Raw genomic sequence first — 27,909 nt, forward strand, 5'->3', positions numbered from 1 at the left:
TAAGTCAGACCGAGGCGTAGGCAAAGGGAGTTAATGTAAGTTTTTAGTTCAAGAGAAACAGAGTTACAGAAATGTGGGCTGAGCGGAACAAACCACTAGACAAGTTATCATGTGGTGCTCGAGTTCGGATCTAGCCTAGTCTAAGTCGTGATTGCTGAGAGCCTAAAGGCAGCATGGAAACCTTCTGCCATTTCGAGAAACAACAGAAATTTTCCAACAGTACTAAAAATAGATAGTCAAGGGAGTTAAACATAAGCAGGGATTTTTCCATTAGAAAGTTCTGGTTCTTTCTTGTCTCTTAGAAAAGCTAAATTTATAGAGGATATAAATACCTGGGAAGACAATGAGGAAGCCTGTCAATAAGTTTAAGCTTTATGTTAAGTCTACTTTTCTGTATCTATTTTAAATATAATTTTTGCTTAAGGAATTAAACTCTTTTATTTCAACTGAGAGATTTCTTTCTTTCTTTGATCAAACAATGATTCCTCGGCCTATTCTAGTGTAACAATGATATGCCTCTCTTTCGTTGCACCAATTTATTGATGTTCAAATAATGGATGCCAGAGCAATTTGATTGAACATATTAGATTTGGCAGATTTCAAGCGAAACAATGTCTCCATTTTTGTCGTTCTCAATACATGACATTAACGAGATGAAATTAACGAGTTAACCTCTAAAAAATGTCTGCCAAATTTAAAATAATAATTTGGCCAATTATAAAAACTGATGAAGCCTTAAATATTCTAACGATTTTGTTTTAAGTCTTTAAAAGAATAATGATCCCAATCTGAACATTTTTAAATATGGAACCAGTTGAAACTGTTGCACTAGTTGAACCTATTGTATTCATTCAGATTAAAGTTTAAACTTTGTTTTTTTATTATAATCTGTTGCCATGTTTAACCATTGGACTTGTTGTCATCATTAATTAGAGAGTCATTGTATGGTGTCTGGAGATCTGTAAGGTTAGTGAAAACTATAAAATCAAATAAATAGAATCTAAGTTAAGGCCATACTTTTGAATAAGATGTTTTTATACCAAGACAAATAAATATGCACTTTAATATGCACTTGACTCTGAACCCGTTGGTCTAGTGACCAAACGTTTAGCCACTCGACCACGTCGCAAAAAATTCTTCTAATTTTCTGATCTGATCAGTTTCTCTCTCTTTGAGTGAATACAAAATTATTCTGTCAAATGTCTGTCTCCATTACGCGCTACAATACAATAACGTATATGAAGTATAACATTACTTTAGAATACCACTAATATAATACTTTAGAATACCACTAATATAATACTTTAGAATACCACTAATATAATACTTTAGAATACCACTAATTTAACATTACTTTAAAATACCACTAATTTAACATTACTTTAGAATACCACTAATAATAATACTTTAGAATACCACTAATTTAACATTACTTTAAAATACCACTAATTTAACATTACTTTAAAATACCACTAATTTAACATTACTTTAAAATACCACTAATTTAACATTACTTTAAAATACCACTAATTTAACATTACTTTAAAATACCACTAATTTAACATTACTTTAGAATACCACTAATAATAATACTTTATAATACCACTAATTTAACATTACTTTAAAATACCACAAATTTAACATTACTTTAAAATACCAATAATTTAACATTACTTTAAAATACCACTAATTTAACTTTACTTTAAAATACCAATAATTTAACATTACTTTAAAATACCACTAATTTAACATTACTTTAAAATACCACTAATTTAACATTACTTTAAAATACCACTAATTTAACATTCCTCTAGAATACCATTATTATAACATAACTTTGGAATACAACTAACATGTACATCAAAACACTGGCGGATCCAGGGGGGGGGACGGTATGGGCGATCGCCCCCCCTTCCACTCGGCCGACCCCCCCCCCCCGAAAGGGGGGGGGGGCGGACGAACTTAAGTATAGGATTCACACAATTTGTATACGAATTTATTACTTATGTTAAAAATATATACTAATTATTTATATTTCAACCTGTTTTTAGATTATTTCGCCCCCCCCTCTAGTATGTTGGCCGATTTGGTGGGGTCGGGAGGGGGCGATGGTATCAATCCCGCCTCCCCCTCTCTTTCGAGTGGGGGGGGGGCGGTCAAATTTGTTTGTAGAAATCACAGCTTGCTAACAAAATCAATTAAATATCTATATTATTAAAACTTGTTTTTGATATTTTAACCGATCTTTATATTATGTCGTTCCCTCCTTGCCGATTGGTTGGGGGGGGGGGCGAATACATCTACTGCCCTTCCCACTTAAACCCTTTGAGTGGGGGGCGCGGTCCGTTTTTATGGAGAAATCATAGTTTGTGAACAAAATTAGATAAATTAATATAAACATTGTATATTATGTCGCTCCCTTTCTGGTATTTTGGCCGATTCGGTGGGGTGAGGGGGGGGGGCGATTGCATGTACTGCCCTCCCCACTCTAGCCCTCTGAGTGCTGGGGGTGGCGGTCCGATTTTTGTGTAGAATCTTAGTTTGTGAACAAAATTAGTTGAATATCTATATAATATAAACTACGTATTGATATGTGACCTATCGTATATTATGTCGTACCATACTCTTAATCTCAAATTGTACCATAAGTAAATTTAAATGAAAAAGATTTGTACCAAGTGGGAGGGGCGATACATGCAATCGCATTTCCCCCATCGGACAAATCAATACTTTTTCTTTTTGTATTATAGTTAAGAAATTACAAAATTTACTAATATAATTTATATACACTATAAATTAAATTCTTATATCGAGTCGCCCCACCCCTATTCTTTAATGCCAAATGCAAACTTTAGCAGAAATTATTAAAGGAGCGAGGATTAATCGTTTTCACTCTACCGCTCCTCCCCTTTCCAAACAGAGTTTATGTAATTTTACATGAATTTATCATAATTATTTAAAAAAAGACTTTGCATTGGAAAAGTTAGAATTTAAACGAAATTTTTCAGTATAAAAGTCATGATTGAGATGTATTCATAGTCGCCTTTTCCCAACCTTTACTCAATCTGATATTTTTCTAGTTAAATTAATTTGGGACTATAATTCACAATTTATACTTACATTTTCTTAAATACTATTTATCGAATTTTTTTTTTCGGCGGCGATCCTCAAAGCGAAATCTAAATATGTGGGGTATCCTATCTTTTCAAGGAACAAATCAGTTTTATTTGCAACGTATTATGGGCCTATAAAATTATATTAGAATATTTTTCAAGTACAACATTATTCGAAAGGTCCTTTTTTAATAGTATGAATAATGAGCTTTAGGTCAGGAGAATACGTTTCTGCAGTGAAAAAAGCAAGAAAACGCTTTTGGCGTCGGAGCTTCGCCCCGAATTAGATGATGAATAATGAGCTGTACTTGTCAGGAGAATGCGTTTCTGCAGCGAAGAATGCAAGAAAACGCTTTTGGCGTCAGGGCTTCGCCCCGAACTCCATGATGAATAATGAGCTGTACTTGTCAGGACAATGCGTGTCTGTAATGAAGAATGCAAGAAAACGCTTTTGACATCAGGGCTTCGCCCCGAACTCCATTGATGAATAATGAGCTGTAGATGTCAGGAGAATGCTTTTCTGTAGTGAAGAATGCAAGAAAACGCTTTTGACATCAGGGCTTCGCCCCGAACTCCATTGATGAATAATGAGCTGTACTTGTCAGGAGAATGCTTTTCTGTAGTGAAGAATGCAAGAAAACGCTTTTGGCGTCGGGGCTTCGCCCCGAACTCAATTGATGAATAATGAGCTGTAGATGTCAGGAGAATACGTTTCTACAGTGAAAAAAGCAAGAAAACGCTTCGCCCCGAACCCCACAAGAGGACCTTATAGCTCTGCCCCAGTTGTTTTGGTTTCGCCGAAGGTTGAGAAATGATATATATATATATATATATATATATATATATATATATATATATATATATATATATATATATATGTGTGTGCGCGCGCGCTGTGCGCACGTTTATGCATAGGGTTAGGGTTTACTGGGCGTTAGGGTTAGGGTTTGGAAAAAAATCGCCCCCCCCACTCCAAAGTTCTGGATCCGCTGGTGCATCCAAAGTAACGCAATGTATAAAAAGTAAACTGCTATCAAGGAATGCTCTAACTGTATTCGACTGTATTCCTAAAATCTCCATGGTAACGTATAAGGCTGCAGTAGATCTTGCATTTCACTAATGTGATGTAAGCTTGCTCTAATGTGATGTTTTAAGTAAACACGTGGTTTCCATTAAACTTGCCAGGGGCATGGATATTTAATTAAGTCACAGTTAATACAATTAGCAGCTTGGATAAAAGGGAAAAGAAAGTTTGTCTGCATCTGCCCATGTCCTTCCAGCGTGTTTATTGATGTGCAGAATATAGGTCAGTTATTTCTTAGATTGACGCTAAAAATAACAACAGAAGGGGAAAAGAAGTTCAATCTTTGATTGATGTGTACTAATAAGAAGAACAGTATTTCTAGTACTCTAGTAGCATTGACCGGTACGCATTGATGTGTTAGGAATAAAACGATTTCACCTGCGTCAGATCTGTACGAATATGTCACAGTGAGGTCAAGAGTCAACGTGCTGAAATCAAAGGCTGTATTTTGGATTCAAAGACAATCACCTGTTCATCTGTTATTTACATGTTACAATATCTCTATTCAGCTCATATCTTCGTGGAACCTACAGCTTTGGTAGAACCTGGACACAGATCTCGATTTGTCTAGAAATTCGACAGTTGCTGTGTATCGTTGAGAAAACCTCGTTGGCCACACTGCGACAACTCTAGTTTAACTGTTTTAATTTTTAAAACCTTAAAAAAGAAATACATTAAAAAAAAACAGAACGAGAAAACATTGATCTTGAGCGGACTATACGTCCTCGGGTATTTTCGCATTCCTTGAAGAGTTTGATAAATTAATGTCCAGGGAAATGTGCGCATCGTTTTTTAAGTCTAGATCTAAAGGCTTATCGTTGGAATATTATCAAGTCTAGTAGATCTGAACATTATCTTAATCAGCATTCATCCTCAGGGGGAAGAGGAGAATAGGGTCGGATAACAATCGTTCCATTGTGTTTTAATCTAAAATTAATTAGTTATTTAGTGGAAAAAAATCCTTCTATAAGTTGTTTTAAGGAGTATTTTTAAAAAGTATTTTTAATGTTTTTCTTGTTATATTTCGTTTGTTAGACCTACCCGGTTGTCATTGGTTTCATTACATAAATAAAGTATTACACGCTAAATGCCAAAAACGAGGTACGAACAACTATACGCAGTGCCATTTCTAGACTTGAAAATAACCTAAGCTATTTGAGATAAAGGGCCTTTTTGGTCCAGACATTTTACGTCAGTCCTAAATAGTTCTTAACAATGGGATGGGAGCTATGCTAAAAGTAAATCCTATAGGTAACTTAAATTTGACCTACTTGAGTCTTCGCCAGTATCTACCTACTTACATTTTGCATAATGAGTCTTCGCTAATTTCTCCAAACGCTTTTCATAATATAGAGTATTCGCTCGTATCTAAGTATCTAAGGCTATCTACGTACTTAAATTGACCTACATGAGCCTTCGCCGCGTATCTATGTAGGACTACTAAAAAGTTTAAAGTACTTGAGCTTTTGCTCGAATCCACGTAATTAGGTTTGACCTACTTTAGTTTGTGCCAGTATCTACGTACTTGATTTCACAACGCCATGTATGGTTGGCCTACTTTCAGAAGTGCCATTAAAATGGATTCCATGATCCACTGGATTGATTTTCCTTTCTTTCAACTCCAAACCAGCATCAAAGTTCGACCACCTTTCGAATAGAACATACCTTCAGTGACCTCTTGCGAATCGAATTCACAGCAGCAATTATCATCAATTTCAATACATTCTTTTTTTTTCAAATGCCCTACATATAGGTAACCAGATAACCCATTTAGACAACCTCTAGATGTGATTGCACAACTAATGATGAATGATAAACACACACAGAATGTTATAAGAGACCAATTAGTGGTTTTATACACACAAGCACTAAAAAAAAAATCATTGTTCAATGAACCGAATTTCTAAGTGTTTATTTGTTTAAGTTTTTCCCCCCAGGTTTTAGCTATATTAATTTCACGAGTCAACAAGATGCAAGCTGTGATCTAAATCTGTCTTATATATAAAACCTGATAAAATCTTTTGATGATTTTAACTTAGTTGTATTTGATGATTTTAACTTAGTTGTATTTGATGATTTTAACTTAGTTGTATTTGATGATTTTAACTTAGTTGTATTTGATGATTTTAGCTTAGTTGTATTTGATGATTTTAACTTAGTTGTATTTGATGATTTTAACTTAGTTGTCTTTGATGATGTTAAAAACCCGCTACGACAAAACCAAATACTTTGACATCAGACATTTCTAGTAATTACCAATTAAAATACCCATTACGATGAATACTAAGGTAAGTAGTAATACCGATTACAATAGTAATTTGTACTAATTAAGAAACGATTGAGTCTAATTGTAATAAAAGGCAAATTAATAAAAGAAAAAAGAGTGTGATAAAATCCTACTAAACTAACTACAACAATGCCATAACTTGTGTAACTATTGAGATCAAAGTACACTTAGGGAACCAAGACACTGTGACAGTACTTTGACAACTTAAGCATCGTGACACAATCAGATGGTAGGCTCAGTATTCACAAAATCTAACGGGTCATCTGCATTGATTTGCTAACGCTACACTCTCTTGTCTCATACGTTAAACAAATCACTGGAGCTAGTAACCAGTAACCAAAAAGTCCCTAACAATCCAACATGACACATTGACACAGCTACAAGAGACCGAATAGTTCAAAAGTCTGAGAGGAAATGATACGAAGTAATAACCAAATGCCATCACTATTAATCACGTCTCCAGAAGTGACCTACTTTTTTTATACTTCCTATTTGTCTTGACCATACTTTCTTTGAAGTCACTTCCAGGACATTTCAAAAGACTCAGAATTCATCTTCGCGCCCAAAACGCATCAGTCTGTCTACACGGCAGCCATTTTCTTCTTTCATACTTCAGTTTATCAGTTCTGTTACGTAGTAAATACAATGGCGGGAAAGAGGAAGTCGAACGAGGAGAAGAGAGAGAAAGAGAGAGAGAGAGAGAAATAAAGAAATAAATAAAGGGAGAAACATAGAGTAAGAAAGAAAGAGAGAAAGAGGAGGAGAGAGAAGGAGAGATTATTAGAGAAAAAGAGGATGATAGTGAATAGTTTCATAATGACGGTTTGATACAGTAAGATAAGCAAAATAAATTGGACGTAGTTATAGAAACATGCAATAAATAGGGCGTAGAAAAGAAACACGCAGAACATTATAAGGAGTAGCAAAAAAAAAATCGAGAGAGAGAGAGAAATAAAGAAATAAAGAGAGCGAGAGAAAGAAAGACAGAGAGAGGGAGAGAGAAATAAAACGAGAGAGAGAGAGAGAGAACTAAAGAAAGAGAGAGAAATAAAGAAAGAGAGAAAGAGAGAAATAAAGAGAGCGAGAGAGAGAGAGAAATAAAGAGAGCGAGAGAAATAAAGAAAGAAAGAGAGAGGCGCTGAAAGTTTGATTAAAGAGAGAGTCATGAAAAGAGGTAAAGAAAGTGAGATTACTAGCTTAACCTGAGGAAATAAAAAAGAGAGAAGTAGGTTGTAAAGAAAGAGAGAAAAGAGACAGAGAGAGAGAGAGACTACTTCTACAGTGGCGCTCAACACTCAAGAAAATTGACTTGGGGCTATTAATAGCACCATGCCCATTGCCTCTGATTTCATAAGTCCCATGTAAAACCATACATGTTTATCTAGCGCCCTACTCCATACTCAACACCCTCCACCACAGCTCACAGTCCTCACTCCCCCTGACTAGTCCCCGTCTCTAGTGTGAGCTTTTCAATAGCCTGGACTCCCTTGGGTGTGAGGAAAAACAGTGAGAACAAAAAATAAGGCAGCGGAAAGGGGTGGGTCGGTGGGAGTAGTTGACCATAACTTCAGGTCAGTAAAGAGAATCAAGTTATTGGAGAGAAAAGTTTAAGTTCGTTAACAAATGTGTTACCACTGATTAGCATTAATAGACAAAACCTATTACAATCAAACCATTGTATACCGCAAAGAGTAGGCAACTCTTGTTTTGTTGTTAGAACCTTTGTTTATAAACATTAATACAATTTAAATAAGCGAACATTAACGAAATACTTATTGAATTTTCTCAAATTAATTCACTATGTTAGCTTATAAACTACGGACTTTGATTCAAATAAGAAGATTATTGCAACCTAGTTTATCCATGTACCAATCTAGTCATTGGTTTGCCTGGGTGATTCTGAAAACCCGCTCCATTCTTTAAGGGCATCAGGGAAAAACGAGCACTTTTGTGAATTCCTCCTAGCATAAGGAATAAGAAATGTATATTTATCTTTGTCTTTCTGAATATTTTTTGGGCTGATTTTATATTTGTAAGTTTGGGCTCAGTGCTTTATGCATTATTGCTATTTAACTTTTTAGTTTCTTTCCTGAAGTAAGCTTTACCAATGATGTCACTCTAGTGACAGTGCGAATGTTCAAGGGTGGTCTAGTGTACACTCGAAATGCGTGTGTTCAAGTGTTTCTAAACGCCCAAATAAGATATTTAATTTTAAAAATATTGAAAAGTTTGCCTGGTCGTGCAATATGCGCTTTGGACTATTGTCGCAAAGGTCCAGAGTTTGAACCCTTCCCGCCGTAACCCTCTTACGTCCGGCGGGAGGTTTGGGTTAAAATGTCATAACCTTTCTGTCTGAACTACCTAAACGTGTGTAAGAAAGTTGTTCATGTTTCTAACGTATTATATGAATACACTTTTAAGATGACTTTGTTTTATTAGGAGCATAAAAAGAAAATCATCATCATTAGTTTTTCATTGCCCTGATTGCCAAGGTCAAGTTGTTTATGAGCTGAGAATTTGTCAATATCTAATTGCCAGGTTTCATGGCTATGAAATGTCTATTGGGCTTAAAACCAAATCAAAATTTAATCATTCTAATTATCCAGTGTAATATTTTTATTAAAAAAACAAAGTATTCTCATGATATTTTGGAAAATGATGTGTTTCTTTCATAAGTGCATAATTTTAGATGAGGCTCAAAGAGGTGAAAAGCTGAAATGATAAAATACAATTTTTTGAAAGAAAAAAATAAAAATGTAAAGACCAGGTTTAGCATCATTAGATTCTTGGCGCTGTAGGCGGAGATTTTAATGGAGGATTTGTGGATGGGAACGCTTATGTACGCGGATGTGTGTGTGTGCGTGTGAGAGAAACGAGAAAATGAGAAAGAGAGAGAAAGAGTGAGAGAGAGAGAAAGAGTAAGAGAGAAAGAGATTGGGAGAGTGAGGTAGGGAGGAAGAGAATGACAGAGAAATCTGCCAGGTATGGAATGACAAAGAATCTGTGTTGTCATAAAGTGACAATAAAACGATGATATAAAGTATTACAAAAACTTATTTCACTCAATTTTCAAGTAATCACAACATAACGTAAAATAAAACACAGAGAAAATAGAATACTATCTTAATGTTTGAAATACATTTCTTGAGACATTGCATATTTCAAATGCAAAAATTTTAAGTTACTTTTTTATTAAAAGTCAATTTTTTTAAATTGGAGATTAAAAAAAAATAATTTTTAATTTTAGGATTTTTAGGGCACCTCATAGTCCACCCAATCTAATGGGTACCTGACTTATGTCGGGGAATGTAAAGGCGGCTGATAATGTGCTGGTCACATGACATCCTGCTCGTTACCCCTTGGCCAAAGAAACAGAAGACCTTAACATCATCTGCCCTATAGATCGTAAGGTCTGAAAGGGGAACTTCACAAAAAGAAAAAGAAACAACGTAATCTCTTTGCTTACAATTTGGTTCTTGAAGTAATAAAATAGAGAAACATAGTAAAAGTGAAACGATAGAGAGAAATATGGGGGCGACATAAGGTTACCTGAAGAAAAATGTAAGAAATTACGAGGCAGATTAGAAAAGACTTTTAAAAAAGAAAATAGACGAATTTAAGAGTGCCAAGGACGCCATATTGAAAGTCACCAAATGAAATACTAACATTTCTCCTCCAGGCGAAAGAAATTGAAATGCACAGTGCTGAGAAGCGCTAACAATGTATGGCGTACCTTTGAAATACATCGCATATCTGGACTTGCGTCCCAGTACTGGGGAGTTCCAGAGTGACCAGTTTTAAAAACATTGTTTTTCTTTTCCTGATATCCAATACGTAATTCAATATGTCATTCTAAGATGTATACATAAAGTATTAAAATGGGAGTAAAGTTCCCCTTTCAGTCCTAGAGGAAGGATGATGTAAAGGTCATCTGTTTCTGTGACCCACCGTTAACGAGGGTGTCACGTGGCCAGCACAACGACCAACCGCCTTTACTTTTCCCCAAGTAGTGTCAGGTACCCATTAGAGCTGTGCGGACTCAGAGGCTTCTAAAGTTCCTGAAATTAAAAATCCCAGTCTTCACCAAGATTCGAACCCGGGACCCCGGTTCGGAAGCCAATCACTTTAAACCCCAGCCACCGCTCCTCGATAAAGATGGTATTGGGTGAATATTTCTGTTGAAATAAGACAATGCACGTGAAAAAGTGTTTCTAGTGAATTGATCTGAAAAACAAAAACATAACTTTACTCCCACAACTGCAATGTATTCATGCCAGGGTCAACCAGGTCAATGTAAAGCCTTACAGTGAGAAAACCAAAACTTCATGTTCAGAGACCGGAGATATCGACATGCATTACATAAGTTAGAATGTTTCTTGTGTTCATGTCAGTCGGCAGTTTCCGTAATTGGTCATCAGTTTGATTATATTGAACAGACCGAACAAAAGTTCTGAATTCTACAGTTAAGCAGTAGGTAATAAAAAAATACCCTTTCAAGATCTAGAATCTAGTTTTCCTATTACAAATATTTGATGCAAGCCAACACGAGAAGTCTTGATTAAAACGTCTTCAGATGCAAAACAGACGAAATCAGAGAGAATATTTCTTTCTTGATGAGCACGAGTATAGTGTGAAAACATCTCATGAATATGTATTTCTTTCGCTATTAGAGATTGTATCATGAATTCATCAGCAACAAAATCTACCTCGATACTCTCATTTAAATAGCCAGTCAAAGGGGACGCTACTTCAAAGGGACTTAATTAGTCAGTTCGATACTTCAAGGACTGAAGTAGCATCCGTTTTTTAACGAACTCCTAGTTGTCTTTCTTTTCTCTTATCTATGTTGTAGTCTTTTTTTTTTCTATTAAAAAACTACTCTTGACTAAAAAGGAGAAAACAGCGAATTCATTTCCTTGACAACAATGTTTACGAGTGATGGCTTGGTAAATTGGTATTAGGTATGACAACAGAAGAAAACAGTCACACATACACATCTACAAACAAGAACAACTACACACATTTGTATAAACGTGATAAAAATGTGGATAAATGATCCATTTTCGTAGAAAAAAGAAGGAAGATGACATTGTTTCTGTAGCTGGAAAGAACATTGAAATTGTGCAAACTGTTAAATGCCTTGACACTTTGTTAGATAAATTAAATTAAAATTTTACTGTAAATGTTGATTATATCAGCAAAAAGGGCAACAAAGATTACGATTACTAAGTAGAATGTCTTTCTTTAGTGTTGGTGAAAAGTCAATGTTATATGCTCACATCTGCAGTCACTTAGGTTTCAATATCATTACGAGGTATGACAATCTGAACATTAAAAATAAAAATAAACCCACATTGACTTATAAAATTAGTGTCGCTCGTAGGTCACACCTTCGGGTCAGAGCACTTTTTCATCACGAAACCAAAACTCACATCTAGCCTGTGTCTTCACACCAAGCACCAGAAACACCCAGTTACAGACTTGATAGGAAACCAAAACTCACATCTAGCCTGTGCCTTCACGGCTAGCATCGGAAACACCCAGTTACAGACTTGATAGGAAACCAAAACTCACATCTAGCCTGTGCCTTCACGGCTAGCATCGGAAACACCCAGTTACAGAATTGATAGGAAACCAAAACTCACATCTAGCCTGTGCCTTCACAGCAAGCACCGGAAACACCCAGTTACAGACTTGATAGGAAACCAAAACTCACATCTAGCCTGTGCCTTCACGGCTAGCATCGGAAACACCCAGTTACAGACTTGATAGGAAACCAAAACTCACATCTAGCCTGTGCCTTCACGGCTAGCATCGGAAACACCCAGTTACAGACTTGATAGGAAACCAAAACTCACATCTAGCCTGTGCCTTCACGGCTAGCACCAGAAACACCTAGTTACAGACTTAGGAAACAAAAAAACAGATTGTGTGTCGACTTCTTTAGCCATCTAGTTAGTAAAAGTACTTTAAGTCATTATTCCATACAATTATTGAATATCACAATGTCTTAGTATACGCTTTCGTTTTTACTTTGTTCCAGAACATCTGTGGTAATATTGAAAAGCAATGTCTGAACATCGGCACATACGCGTAGCTCAATATTCCCGATCAATCCTGAACGACCTTACAAAGGCAGCAGAGTTTGTGTGCACAATTTATGTCATCAGACCACAGGTTTTATTGGAAATCAAATACAAAGATATTTTAGTATACTAATAGCTTGTAATACTTGAATATTGAAAAGGCTAATTTTTTTATCATTGTATTCCAATAGTTTTTGTCCAGCTAAGCCTTTAGGTAAACTATATATATATCACGTGTCTACCGACTTGAAAATGCAATTTTGGCACTGAGAGCTAGAAAAGTTGCCAGCCTCTGCATTAGTGCTTTGTTAATGTAACAAGCGGGTTTTGTTTTAGTGGTGGACACAACTCTTTCCTATGCACAAATCAGTTTGATCTCTTTCCCCCTCTCAATCATTGAACTGAGTCTAGAGTAACAATACTAGAATCAACTATTACGACAACCCATTTAGGCTTTTATATTTTTCCCTCCTCTAAAACGAGGCTATGGGTGTACAACATTTCAGATGAAAGCTTTACATAAAGTTAAAAAAAAAGGAATAGTTTAATTTTTTAAAAAATGGAGGACACATTGTTCAGTCTGGTTTTAAAATCAATATGGTGGAGACGAAATTAAAGCCTTATTGTCAACGTAAAAAAATCAAATTAAGTGCGAAATACTTGATAAAACAAAACAAATTTGATGTGTTTCACTGGCGGGTTGAAATATTGATTTCAACTAAATGTGTAGACGTGGACTTCAAAAGTGAAACGACGGATTATCGATCTCTGCTGGTGTTGGAATTTCCGATTGTTTCCGTTGCATTGATCCTATACATAGTTACCTGCAGCCAGTTTCCCACACAATAGAGCACTTGCTTCACTCATGAGAATGTCTTTCACACACTTAGCCTGGCGTATTCAAGGGAGAGAAACTTACACTGTCCATTGACACCTTAATATAGACTTTAGAGTGTCCGAAAATAGATAAATCACATTTCAATGCTGGTCCGAAGACAGAGGAATCACATTTCAATTCTGACTTATAAGGCGAGATGGTACTTGAGAACAAGAGGGTGCTAAGTATGACCACGTGGGGTGTTAGAGCACATGTGCGCTAAGTGAGTGTCTTCTGGGAGGGATTATGTCTGATGTGTATGTGAGACAGCGAGAGAGAGAGGGAGAGAAAGAGAGAAACATTAGATTTTATATATAGAATAAAAACAAAGACAAGAATTTGATAACGAATGAACCACACCTTAATACAAACTTTCAATGCTTGATGACAAACGAATCACACCTTAAAAACAGACTTTCAGTGTCCGATATCAGATGAATCACACCTTTTACATACTTAAAGCACCGATATAAGATGAATCATACCTTAAAAAGAGACTTATAAAGTCTAATTTTAGATGAATCACACCTTTCTACAAACACCCCACCTGTATTCAGTCTTCCCACACCTTACATCAGACGTCCAGCTGGAAGGTCAACATTTTCATTTCGTTCGTCTCATACAGACAAACATTGTCCTTAGATAAGCAAAGCAACAACGACAAATGTGCTAAGCAGCGTTAAAGCAATGTGCAAACTAATTACTTACGCATGAATGAAACATGAAATCAAGTGAATAGACTTATATACTGAAACACTATCACGTAATCCTACACTATAGAACTCACACATCACTCACTGAGATCAACTTTTCCAAAAAGAATTTAAATTCTTTGCTTGTATATCGGAAAAACAATAACAAAAAAACTCAATTTTTTTTTATCCCGGAGTTCGTTAAGTCTTAATACTTATGTCCTGAACTTAAACAAGTTCATTGTCAAGTCCTCTTGTCCCAGAGATGACCGTGCAGCAGGACCTTACGTCACTTCCCCCTCACTCGTTCATTCCACTCTCACGTTCTGCTCTTACCCGCTCTGTCTATCTCTGTCCACTTCAGACTAAAATATAAATAAAAAACAGTCTATGAGGAAGCGGGGTGGGGAGATGTCGGGGGCTTAAAAAAAGGCAGAGGCAGGGGAGATGAAGGCAGGGGAGATGGAGGCAGGGGAGATGAAATAAAAAAAATAACGTGTATATCGCTAGTGGCTTCAACGATCGCTACACCAAGCCCTCCCCTCCACGAGGGCAAGGGAGTATCGATGAGGGCAGGCGGATGCGAAATGGAAGGAGGGGTGTCAGAGGTGACACTCGCTAGAAAAAGGGGTAGGGCTGAGAGAGGCAACTAAAACAGGGTAGAGATCTGTGGGGGGGGAGGCATGCTGAAATATATGAGTCGGTCTGTCGTGTATATTGACGTGTGACGTATGCTCTGTGGGGACGACAGACGTCGCGATTCTGACGTGTGGCGTGCGTACATAGGCGGCGATACTCACACAGCAGATAGTATTACACTCAATGAGTCTATCACTTGTCCAACAGGTGCTCCCCTGTTAGTGAAAACAGTTCCGCCGGACTCAATATCTGAGACACACGTGAAGGCCAGGAGTTGGACTGGTTGTCAGAGGCTATTTGAGACGCATGCCTTTAGGAAACATTTTATAGGTAGTGGAGTGCTTATATCCATGACCAAGTGACATATGAGAACCATAAGCCTTTAACACTGGAAGTATTCTGGAAATGTTGAGTTCATAAGATGCTGCAGAAAGTGTCTTTAACACTGGACGACCAAAGCTAATAAAAAAAAATAAAAAATACGTAAAGTCATGAATTGTATCTAGACTGTGTTAAATGTAATCTTTTAACTATCAAGGAAACGGCCAATTCTTGAGAAGATTCTGCTTTGACTGACCAGTTCACCAATCTGGGAAGTAGAGTTAGTAGAGACGATGGAACTAAAAGAAATGGCATTAATATAGTTAGATTGGCCTTTACCACTCTTCAAGTCATCTGGCGCTCTAAAGCATTGTCTTTACAGAACAAGTTCCGACTCTTCAAGTCATCTGGCGCTCCAAAGCATTGTCTTTACAGAACAAGATCCGACTCTTCAAGTCATCTGGCGCTCCAAAGCATTGTCTTTACAGAACAAGATCCGACTCTTCAAGTCATCTGGCGCTCCAAAGCATTGTCTTTACAGAACAAGATCCGACTCTTCAAGTCATCTGGCGCTCCAAAGCATTGTCTTTACAGAACAAGATCCGACTCTTCAAGTCATCTGGCGCTCCAAAGCATTGTCTTTACAGAACAAGATCCGACTCTTCAACATAAACGTAAAGTTGGTCTTTCTATATGGTCTCGAGACAAGAGCGTCACTAATAGGAAAACACTCCAGACCTTCGCTCACAGTTACCTACGTTGGAAAATAGGAACCAGGTTGTCCGGAAAGATATCAACTGCAAGCAAAAACACATTAAAAACAGTAATAAGAGAAAGTGGAGCTGGATACACGGTGCACAATGACTAGGCAGGCAATTGATTGGACAACGGACATTGGCTACTAAATGAATATTTGGTCTGAACTGCATATAATTTATTCTCAGTCTCTATTTTTCTATCTCTCTTTGTCTCTGTCTGTCTGTCAGCTTATCTATCTATCTATCTATCTATCTATCTATCTATCTATCTATCTATCTATCTATCTATCTATCTATCTATCTATCTATCTATCTATCTATGTCTGTCTGTCTGTCTGTCTGTCTGTCTGTCTGTCTGTTTATTAGGTTTTATTCTCATGTAAATACAATGTTATGAACTTTAACTAAAATTTGCCTTCTCTGTAATTTAAAAAAATAGTTTATATTTATTTAGAACTCATTCTGTTTAAAAGCATGAACCACCGACAGGAAAAAAAAAAAGATCATGCTTTAATATAATCTAAACATTCTGTTGGTTTCACTTGACCCTCAGTGATCTGCCATTGTGAAGCATCGTGTACGTCTTGAGAGACTTCAACACTGGGTTGGTCTGGGGCTGACTTAATGAATCTTGACATTTAAGTCCCAAAAGTCAAAGTTTTCACGTTCAAGTGCGCATGCGCTGTCTGCGAGGTGGTACTCGACAATAAAGGGCGCCATGTGCGAGCAAGTGTATCTGTGTGAGGGTACATGTGTACTCTGTGTGTGTGTATTTGTGTACTCCAAAAGTGTTTAAGTATGTGTGTGTCTATATGTGTGTGTGTGTGTGTGTGTGTGAGAGAGAGAGAGAGAGAGAGAGATTAGATTTTATGTATAGAATGAATACTCGACTATAGCAATAACTTACGAGGGCTATCTATTTAATGATGCCTCTTAGTTATCGTGCGTGTGTGTGTGTTGCAGGGGCGTAGCAAGGAATTTTCCATCATTTGGGGGCCCGGGGGCTTGACCTCTTTGGGGGCCCCTGCATTTAGCGTACTATTAAATATTTAATGTAAAAAAACACTCATTTGGGGCCCCTTCAAGTGAGGGCCCGGGGGATTTTTAAATTCTCCCCTCTCCTCCCCCCACCCAAGCTACGCCACTGGTGTGTTAGGGGATGGAAAGGATACCTGTCTTTATGTTATAATTATCTATATAAAAGATTATTTTTAAATTGATAACCAATGCTTAATGTCTAAGGAACAAAGCCACCAGGGTTAAAGTGTCAAGAAGTAAACTGTTTATCTTTCTTCCTAAAAGGCTGATAGTGTTTGCCTCGTTCAGTATTTACATCTAAGTTCGCGTATGAATACATTGAGGATGCTTCTAGTCTAACTTTCTAGGAGGCAAGTTTTCAGGACAGAATACAGTGCCCATTGATGAAGATAAGAAAAAAAAAGTAGTCCCACTGTATCCAAACGAGCAAACAAACTGCATGCTGTCTCGGGGACTGTCTAGAATTAGATCTAGATCATTTATTAAAATTCCTAAATTCTGACATAGACTAAACTTTGCAAATATTAAATTATTCTAACTTCTACATTAGCTTTGTGTCTATTTTACCACAATAGCCATAATTATCTTATCTTGTCTCATATAAGCCACGAAGGCTAAGATAATCGATACAGTCGTTGATAACTTGTGTAGCCTTTAGTAAAAGTACACTATGACGTATTCATTCTTGTTTAATTAAAAGTACACTCTAATCCAGTGTTTCCCAAACTGTGTTCCGCGGAACACTAGGGTTCCTCAAGGCATGAAAAGATGTTCCAAGAATTACTGAAATAGTTAATTAGTAGGCCACCACGTGAATTAATCTCTATTAAAAAATAAGCAAAATGTTCCTCTAAATACTTGGAATGTTCTCAAAAAAGTTTGGGAAACACAGAGTTTCTATAGTCTTAGATGACTATTAGTGTTTCTTTGAACTATGGTAAGCTTATCTAATGCAATATCGGCGGAACGGTGAAAAAAAAATCGCATGGTCACAGTTGATTTAACAAGCAAAATATAAAACAAATACTTTAAAAAAAAAGAAAGCTTGTATTAGGGTAAAGCTCCACATTTGCAGCTCTCTCTCGATACTATAAGATTTATTTCCCTTTCATAGTATCGATTACAGATTAATCCCCAAAATTAACTAATGTATCTGTTGGTTAAACCTCAGATTCGTGTTTTTTTTTAGGAATAATGCATAGTTGTGCAAAGTGATCGAGAACGGGAATTAAACAAACAATGTGTAAAAAAGATTGTACTAGACGGACAGACGGACAGACGGAGTAAGTTGATATAAGTTTTGTAAAAACAAAGAGTGTCAACGTATTTCTAGAAGACTTTGAAGGTTAGTGTCCAGATCAAACACACGGTGTTTCACACAGACAATAAAGACAATAACATTACCGCGTATTACGTCCCTTTATTCATTGTATTTTTCAAACGTTAGAAAAAAAAAATCAATATTGATTCGCTCTTTTCCCACAAGTGCCGGAACAGATCAAGTTAATGGCGGTAAATAGCAGAACCTCCGGAACTAGGTCTCGCGGAGATAAGTAGCTAGGCATGGAGCAGAGTGGAGCTTTGTTGAGTTCTGCTGCCCAACTACAGCTTAAGTTCGCGTATACATACATACATACATATATATATATATATATATATATATATATATACATACATACATACATACATACATACATACATATATAATTACATGTATGTATGTATGTATGTATGTATGTATGTATGTATGTATGTATGTATGTATGTATGTATATATCTATGTATGTATGTATGTATGTATGTATGTATGTATGTATGTATGTATGTATGTATGTATGTATCTATCTATCTATCTATCTATCTATCTATCTATCTATCTATCTATCTATCTATCTATCTATCTATCTATCTGTTAGTATGTATGAATGTATGTATGTATGTACGTGTGTGTATGTATGTATGTATGTATGTATGTATGTATGTATGTATGTATGTATGTATGTACGTGTGTGTATGTATGTATGTATGTATGTATGTATGTATGTATGTATGTATGTATGTACGTGTGTGTATGTATGTATGTATGTATGTATGTATGTATGTATGTATGTATGTACGTGTGTGTATGTATGTATGTATGTATGTATGTATTTTGCGTGCATGTATAGTACAAAAGTCAAAGTTTACATCACCTGCTTGAAAATCAGGCTAAACACCGGTAATTTTCGCAAAATTATACTTTGATTTTTTTAAAGGTCAAATTGTTACAATGTAGATAATGGCTCTCGATATGTAGTCAGTGCCATGTATTATAGACTTTTTAGTTGTTTTTTTTAATATTAAGTCAAATAAAAAAAAATCTGCTTGCCGGTAGCTGTATACTTAAGTATACTTTTATATAATGTGAAATATTTGACGAGACATACCTTCATCAGCTACTTCGTTAAAATATAAATTAACTTTTCAATTAGTTGAATTTCTTTCCTCTCTTACATATTTATAGTTTATAGATGAACAGAAGACTAACATTGGGAAGCCATTAGTCCAACATAACAGCTTGACTAATGCGAAGACAGACACTGTAGAATTCTATAGTAGAGTTTGGTATTCCCGTCAGAGTTTTTAAAATCTTCGTTAATTTGAATCTAGCCAATAGAATGAGGAGAAAATATTTAAATATGTTGAAGGTCGAGCTAGTTCATCAAGGTCATCGGTTTTTTATGGACGAGGCTCAATTAAGGTGTCATGTGGTCAGCACAACGACCAACCATCTTTACTTTCCCCACCTAAATAGAGTTAGGTGGACTCAGGTGTTAAGGTGTCATGTGGTCAGCACAACGACCAACCACCTTTACTTTCCCCACCTAAATAGAGTTAGGTGGACTCAGGTGTTAAGGTGTCATGTGGTCAGCACAACGACCAACCATCTTTACTTTCCCCACCTAAATAGAGTTAGGTGGACTCAGGTGTTAAGGTGTCATGTGGCCAGCACAACGACCAACCATCTTTACTTTCCCCACCTAAATAGAGTTAGGTGGACTCAGGTGTTAAGGTGTCATGTGGCCAGCACAACGACCAACCATCTTTACTTTCCCCACCTAAATAGAGTTAGGTGGACTCAGGTGTTAAGGTGTCATGTGGCCAGCACAACGACCAACCATCTTTACTTTCCCCACCTAAATAGAGTTAGGTGGACTCAGGTGTTAAGGTGTCATGTGGTCAGCACAACGACCAACCACCTTTACTTTCCCCACCTAAATAGAGTTAGGTGGACTCAGGTGTTAAGGTGTCATGTGGTCAGCACAACGACCAACCACCTTTACTTTCCCCACCTAAATAGAGTTAGGTGGACTCAGGTGTTAAGGTGTCATGTGGCCAGCACAACGACCAACCACCTTTACTTTCCCCACCTAAATAGAGTTAGGTGGACTCAGGTGTTAAGGTGTCATGTGGCCAGCACAACGACCAACCATCTTTACTTTCCCCACCTAAATAGAGTTAGGTGGACTCAGGTGTTAAGGTGTCATGTGGCCAGCACAACGACCAACCATCTTTACTTTCCCCACCTAAATAGAGTTAGGTGGACTCAGGTGTTAAGGTGTCATGTGGTCAGCACAACGACCAACCACCTTTACTTTCCCCACCTAAATAGAGTTAGGTGGACTCAGGTGTTAAGGTGTCATGTGGTCAGCACAACGACCAACCACCTTTACTTTCCCCACCTAAATAGAGTTAGGTGGACTCAGGTGTTAAGGTGTCATGTGGTCAGCACAACGACCAACCACCTTTACTTTCCCCACCTAAATAGAGTTAGGTGGACTCAGGTGTTAAGGTGTCATGTGGTCAGCACAACGACCAACCACCTTTACTTTCCCCACCTAAATAGAGTTAGGTGGACTCAGGTGTTAAGGTGTCATGTGGCCAGCACAACGACCAACCACCTTTACTTTCCCCACCTAAATAGAGTTAGGTGGACTCAGGTGTTAAGGTGTCATGTGGCCAGCACAACGACCAACCATCTTTACTTTCCCCACCTAAATAGAGTTAGGTGGACTCAGGTGTTAAGGTGTCATGTGGCCAGCACAACGACCAACCATCTTTACTTTCCCCACCTAAATAGAGTTAGGTGGACTCAGGTGTTAAGGTGTCATGTGGTCAGCACAACGACCAACCACCTTTACTTTCCCCACCTAAATAGAGTTAGGTGGACTCAGGTGTTAAGGTGTCATGTGGTCAGCACAACGACCAACCACCTTTACTTTCCCCACCTAAATAGAGTTAGGTGGACTCAGGTGTTAAGGTGTCATGTGGTCAGCACAACGACCAACCACCTTTACTTTCCCCACCTAAATAGAGTTAGGTGGACTCAGGTGTTAAGGTGTCATGTGGTCAGCACAACGACCAACCACCTTTACTTTCCCCACCTAAATAGAGTTAGGTGGACTCAGGTGTTAAGGTGTCATGTGGTCAGCACAACGACCAACCATCTTTACTTTCCCCACCTAAATAGAGTTAGGTGGACTCAGGTGTTAAGGTGTCATGTGGTCAGCACAACGACCAACCACCTTTACTTTCCCCACCTAAATAGAGTTAGGTGGACTTAAGGGTTAAGGTGTCATGTGGCCAGCACAACGACCAACCATCTTTACTTTCCCCACCTAAATAGAGTTAGGTGGACTCAGGTGTTAAGGTGTCATGTGGCCAGCACAACGACCAATCATCTTTACTTTCCCCACCTAAATAGAGTTAGGTGGACTCAGGTGTTAAGGTGTCATGTGGTCAGCACAACGACCAACCACCTTTACTTTCCCCACCTAAATAGAGTTAGGTGGACTCAGGTGTTAAGGTGTCATGTGGTCAGCACAACGACCAACCACCTTTACTTTCCCCACCTAAATAGAGTTAGGTGGACTCAGGTGTTAAGGTGTCATGTGGTCAGCACAACGACCAACCACCTTTACTTTCCCCACCTAAATAGAGTTAGGTGGACTCAGGTGTTAAGGTGTCATGTGGTCAGCACAACGACCAACCACCTTTACTTTCCCCACCTAAATAGAGTTAGGTGGACTCAGGTGTTAAGGTGTCATGTGGTCAGCACAACGACCAACCACCTTTACTTTCCCCACCTAAATAGAGTTAGGTGGACTCAGGTGTTAAGGTGTCATGTGGTCAGCACAACGACCAACCATCTTTACTTTCCCCACCTAAATAGAGTTAGGTGGACTCAGGTGTTAAGGTGTCATGTGGTCAGCACAGCGACCAACCACCTTTACTTTCCCCACCTAAATAGAGTTAGGTGGACTTAAGGGTTAAGGTGTCATGTGGCCAGCACAACGACCAACCATCTTTACTTTCCCCACCTAAATAGAGTTAGGTGGACTCAGGTGTTAAGGTGTCATGTGGCCAGCACAACGACCAATCATCTTTACTTTCCCCACCTAAATAGAGTTAGGTGGACTCAGGTGTTAAGGTGTCATGTGGTCAGCACAACGACCAACCACCTTTACTTTCCCCACCTAAATAGAGTTAGGTGGACTCAGGTGTTAAGGTGTCATGTGGTCAGCACAACGACCAACCACCTTTACTTTCCCCACCTAAATAGAGTTAGGTGGACTCAGGTGTTAAGGTGTCATGTGGTCAGCACAACGACCAACCACCTTTACTTTCCCCACCTAAATAGAGTTAGGTGGACTCAGGTGTTAAGGTGTCATGTGGTCAGCACAACGACCAACCACCTTTACTTTCCCCACCTAAATAGAGTTAGGTGGACTCAGGTGTTAAGGTGTCATGTGGTCAGCACAACGACCAACCATCTTTACTTTCCCCACCTAAATAGAGTTAGGTGGACTCAGGTGTTAAGGTGTCACGTGGTCAGCACACCGACCAACCACCTTTACTTTCCCCACCTAAATAGAGTTAGCTGGACTTAAGGGTTAAGGTGTCATGTGGCCAGCACACCGACCAACCACCTTTACTTTCCCCACCTAAATAGAGTTAGGTGGACTTAAGGGTTAAGGTGTCATGTGGCCAGCACACCGGCCAACCACCTTTACTTTCCCCACCTAAATAGAGTTAGGTGGACTTAAGGGTTAAGGTGTCATGTGGCCAGCACAAAGACCAACCACCTTTACTTCCCCCACCTAAATAGAGTTAGGGTGACTCAGGGGCTCCCAATAAAAAACGATTTTCAACATCCACCAACTCAAATGGCTACCTCGTTATATTGTCGCAATGTCTGAAAGGGTTACCTTTTACCTTTGGCTGGTGAGGTTTCTTTTATCCTGGAATTTTTTGGCGTCATGCTTCTTTACGACAATGGCCAAAGAAAATACTTTTACTAAAACAAAAACTTCATATCATATTGTGTGTACAATCTTTAGGGATAAAAGTCTCTATTGCATAAATGTTTACTTCTGCATTTAAAACTTGCAAAAGTAAATTTTGATAAAATTTGTTTGTGTCTGACATACTGAAGACACAGAATGTAATAATTGGCCCAGATGACAAGGTCAAGGCCTTCACTGGCATTCATAAAGTAAAAGAAATCCCACTTCCCATCCCCATAATTATACAAGGACAACTCTGACATGAGGATGTCACGTTGGCCAAACAAGTCTCCCCCCTTTGTTCACTCGCTCTTGCCTATTGTCCAGCGTTGATTTTCGATGTCAGTTTGGTTTAGAATGGTAACTTGAAAGAAGCAAGGTTTCAGTTGATGTATTGGAAATAAAATCACAATTTTATATACTCAGTATCTGATATTTTCAGGACAAAACAAAAACAAGAAGAAAAAAAAAACTTTATCTGATGCGTTTTAAACAAAATGGACAAATCTATCATTTGTGTAGGTCTCTCTATGTAGCCTCACAAAGAATTCATTTCCTTTTTAATATGTATCACTCCGTGCTATAATAATATGATGTTCAAACTACACAATGTCAATAAAAATGTATGATGTAAACAGTGGAATGGATAGATTTTTTTCTTCCACAATTCCTCTTATTAGCTTGCAAACCACAAACATGGGTGAACCGGCACACTGGGTGGACTCGGATTTCGCTAATGGCTGTAACGATTTTCTTAAAAATTCGACAGTTTATGTACATCTTTTGGAAAAACAATTACTTGCTGATTGGCCAAACAGTGAAAATTCTGGTTTGACCATTCTATTGTTTCAAAATATAATTATCTTAAAATTAAATTAGGCTATTCTGAAACTGGGTTTTCCCGAACTCAACTCACATGTTTCTTTGTATTCAGTCAAGAGTTGAAACAGAATCCTAAATATTTGGTGCATTGTTTTATGTAGAAATTAGCTGGACTAAGTTTAAACCTCAAACCCCCCCCCCCAAGAGTTACCAGACGTCCGGCAAAAGGAGGCCATGTCCTACTTCTTGGGGTCTTGTCTTCCGGCCGGCTGTCATTAGTCAAAAGTGTGAAAAATGTCCGGCTTTTTCACTGTTGTTTACTGCCTAGGGCCGTAATATATTAATCGAATTATTAAATACTTCACTTTATATCTTCTGGTTTCAATACTAACACTTCATTAACATAGACATATCACAATATGTCAAGATGTGTGTTCACTTTGTTGTTGATTTGTAAACTCTGCCTTGTCTCAGTGAGCAGTATTCTTCTCACAAAGTACAATTGGAAGAAAATGTCCTGCATGGAGCTCCAGGCACTATGTCAGCCTGAATGATGAACTACTTCGAAAATCTTTTCTTTTCAGAAATCAGATATGTTAGTAGAACTACTAGTTTTTTTTATTTTATCTTATCATATATAATACAGACGTTACTTAAAAAAAGAAGATGATTACGTCCGACGCGTAATGCTTGGTTTATATTATATATATTAGATCAAATAAGTTGAGTCCGTTTATAAAGTTGACTTTGATTTCTTATTTTCCTTTCTGTCCTCCTATGGGCATGCAGGTGTCTGGTAACCCTACCTCTCTTTAGCTACGCTCATGGAATTAGTTGTCTCTAGTTTTTCTATATTTTTTTAATTGGATGGGACTTTCAAACTCACCCCCCTCCTTCTGACTACATTCATAAAGTTTTTCTACATTTTATTATTATTATTATTATTATTATTATTGGAGGAGGTTTTTAATCTTTCTTGGCTACGCTCATGCAATATAGTGACAGTAAGTAAGGACATTATGGTTGTCTAAGTGATTTATGATGTTTCTACATATTATGTGTTCTAGGATTTTACATGTGATGCTGGTAAATGATACTGGTCTGTAGTTTCCTGGGTCAAATTTTTCTCCTTTTTTAAATGGAGGGGTGACATTTGCTTCTTTCCAGTCCCTTGGTACTTTGCCTTGGTTAAGAGATGCTTGAAAAAGTATTTTGAACACTGGAGCTAGCTCATTGCTTAGTTCTTTGAGTAATCTAGCTGGAATACCATCAGGTCCAGAAGCTTTTTTCGGTTTGATGTTGGCTAATAGTTTTTGGATCCCCTTTTCTTGTACTTCTATATCTCCTATGTTGTCTACTTGGTTCAAATTAAGTAATATGTCTTTGTCTCCTGGGACTGAGAATGCTGATGCAAAGTATTTATTTAGGACAAATAGACTTCTTCTGAAAGTATACAACTTACAACTATAATGATTTCAACTATTACAATGTGTATTAGAAGATATGTCCATAGAAGAATGTATATTGTTATCTTTAGATCTAGATCTAGAAACTGTAACGCTACAGTGGAAGATATTCTTTTAACATGAAAATAAAATAATTTCTTTATTTTTCTTTTATTTATTCATTTCTAATATGTACATGTTTGTATACATTTAAATTTTCAGCACTGATTCTATCGACTTGGTCAGTTTGAGATTTTATCCTGTAAACTGGCCCTAGGCAACAACTTGGTTCAGCTGGGCTCTGACTTGTCAGCGACATACATATACACCCACAATCTCACACATTGATTCAAATATAGTCACACACACATATATAACATCGGCGTACAAATGTCAGAGAAATTGAATGATTGAGGCCTTTTTTTTTTTAAATATATTTTTATAAGGTTGAAAAAGTGACGGTATATTTTATATATACTACAAATTTAAATTTACAAGTGAATAGACGCTGACAATGGTGTTGGAAGAATAAGACACCGACCATGAGAAAACTGTACAACTAGATCATGAATCACATTCGTTCACCATTGGTGAATAGATGGGCATGCATGACTAGATAGGACTGTCCTTATCTTCTCATTTAAACTTACATCTGTTATATATATATATATATATATATATATATATATATACATATATATATATATATAAGATAGTTCAGTTCATCCAGGGTCAGAAAATGTCATCACTATATGGCTGAAATTACATTTCTTTCCTTTCGTTCCATATATTTTTAATCGTCGCTCTAACCCCAACGGATTTTGGTTCCATTTATCAGCATTTCAAATAGCAACATCAATAATTATTCCAGATAATTGTGCTATTATTATAATTATAAAAATTCTTTGGCACAGCCGTAGGCTTCAGGTTAACAAAATTTCATTTACTGTTGAGGATAAACGTAGCCGGCCAAAAAAAGAGAACTTAAACCCACCACCGGTAAACAACGGTAATGTCAGAGTGTTCCGTTTGGCAAATTATATGGGTCACAGCTAGGATTGCGTAGACACGTGTGTACTTCTTAATCTTCGGACACGAAGACAAGCCTTGTTACTTTATCTTTGGCTTTGAATTTTGAAACAACTGGCTTGGCAGACTAACTTTGACTTATATGATTATTGGAAACAAAGTTATTAATATTACAAATTTAGTCAACAAAAAATTCAGACACAATGTGGAAACAAGTTCCCCTCCCGATAACCTCTCACTATTTCTCTCCCCTCCTGATAGCCTCTCACTATTTCTCTCCCCTCCTGATAGCCTCTCACTATTTCTCTCCCCTCCTGATAGCCTCTCACTATTTCTCTCCCCTCCTGATAGCCTCTCACTATTTCTCTCCCCTCCCCCGATAGCCTCTCACTATTTCTCTCCCCTCCCGCTCACTACAAAAAAGCAGAAATGTTTTTAAATTAATTTTGTCCTTTCCCGATTGAAAGTCCGCCTAGTTGTAACTTTGGTTTAACTCATCGACACGCATGACCTGGATGCAAAATTGGCATGATGTTTGCTATGCGATTGATCGCTACGGTTTTTAAAAGCTTCACTTGAAGACGACGAGTTCGTATCTTTTCTAATGAATCTCATAGTTGACGTCATCCTACAGGCTAATGTATTGATGTTTCTTTAGGATGACATCTACATGTCATTCTATTTACCAGATGTCAAGTGCTTTACCCACAATCTAAATGTGTATGCATTTCACCTACTTGGCATCTATGACAAACTGTTCCAGACTAGTTGTGGGATCCCTCTCTCTTGTGGAGTTTTTTCTTGCTTTGTTTGTTCTACAGATTACGTAACTGAAGATCTATGCGGCGGTGGTAGATACAGAAGCTATGGATGTATCATTCAAAAAAATGGTGGCTGCATAGATCTACATGGGAATAGATCTTGAGTGTAACAGTGGGAGAGGGTCACGTGATGCCATTGATGCCTAATTTAAAGATGAGATGTCTGTCATAGCGTACTCGTCGCCAAGGCTACGCGCGGTTACGTTGATGACGTCATCCTGTGACGACAGACTGAGCGGTTAAAACAATATGCTACGCGGATAATTATACGGATAAGAATTATGGTTGCTTTGGGGTGGGGGCTTGTGAAGTGGGACCTCGGTGGTGGAACTGTCAGAGGATGGAATGGCAGTGATACGCCATCGATGACACCGGTATGTGATTAGTTAGTTAGAACGTGTTGCTATGTAGCGTACTAGATGTTCGAAGTCTGTCTATAGATACGTAGTAAGTCACAGAATGTAATATGTACCAACATCCCCACTATCAGCAGTAACCAAATCTGTTCATTCAAATGAAAGAAGTCTGTCCAGCCAGCTCCTCATTGGACGGCCTTTTCTTCGTACTCCTT

The 27,909-nt window shown here is 37.6% G+C and overlaps 1 protein-coding gene across 2 annotated transcripts in view; it reads right to left on the bottom strand.

The window, feature by feature from the left end:
- The window catches only part of LOC106064992 (tetraspanin-18-like), a 252,594-nt gene that overhangs the window by 160,986 nt on the left and 63,699 nt on the right, over positions 1-27,909 (bottom strand). The gene's annotated exons all lie outside the window — the stretch shown is intronic.

This window comes from Biomphalaria glabrata, chromosome 5 (genome assembly GCF_947242115.1).
Source record: "Biomphalaria glabrata chromosome 5, xgBioGlab47.1, whole genome shotgun sequence".
NCBI classification, from domain to species: domain Eukaryota; kingdom Metazoa; phylum Mollusca; class Gastropoda; family Planorbidae; genus Biomphalaria; species Biomphalaria glabrata.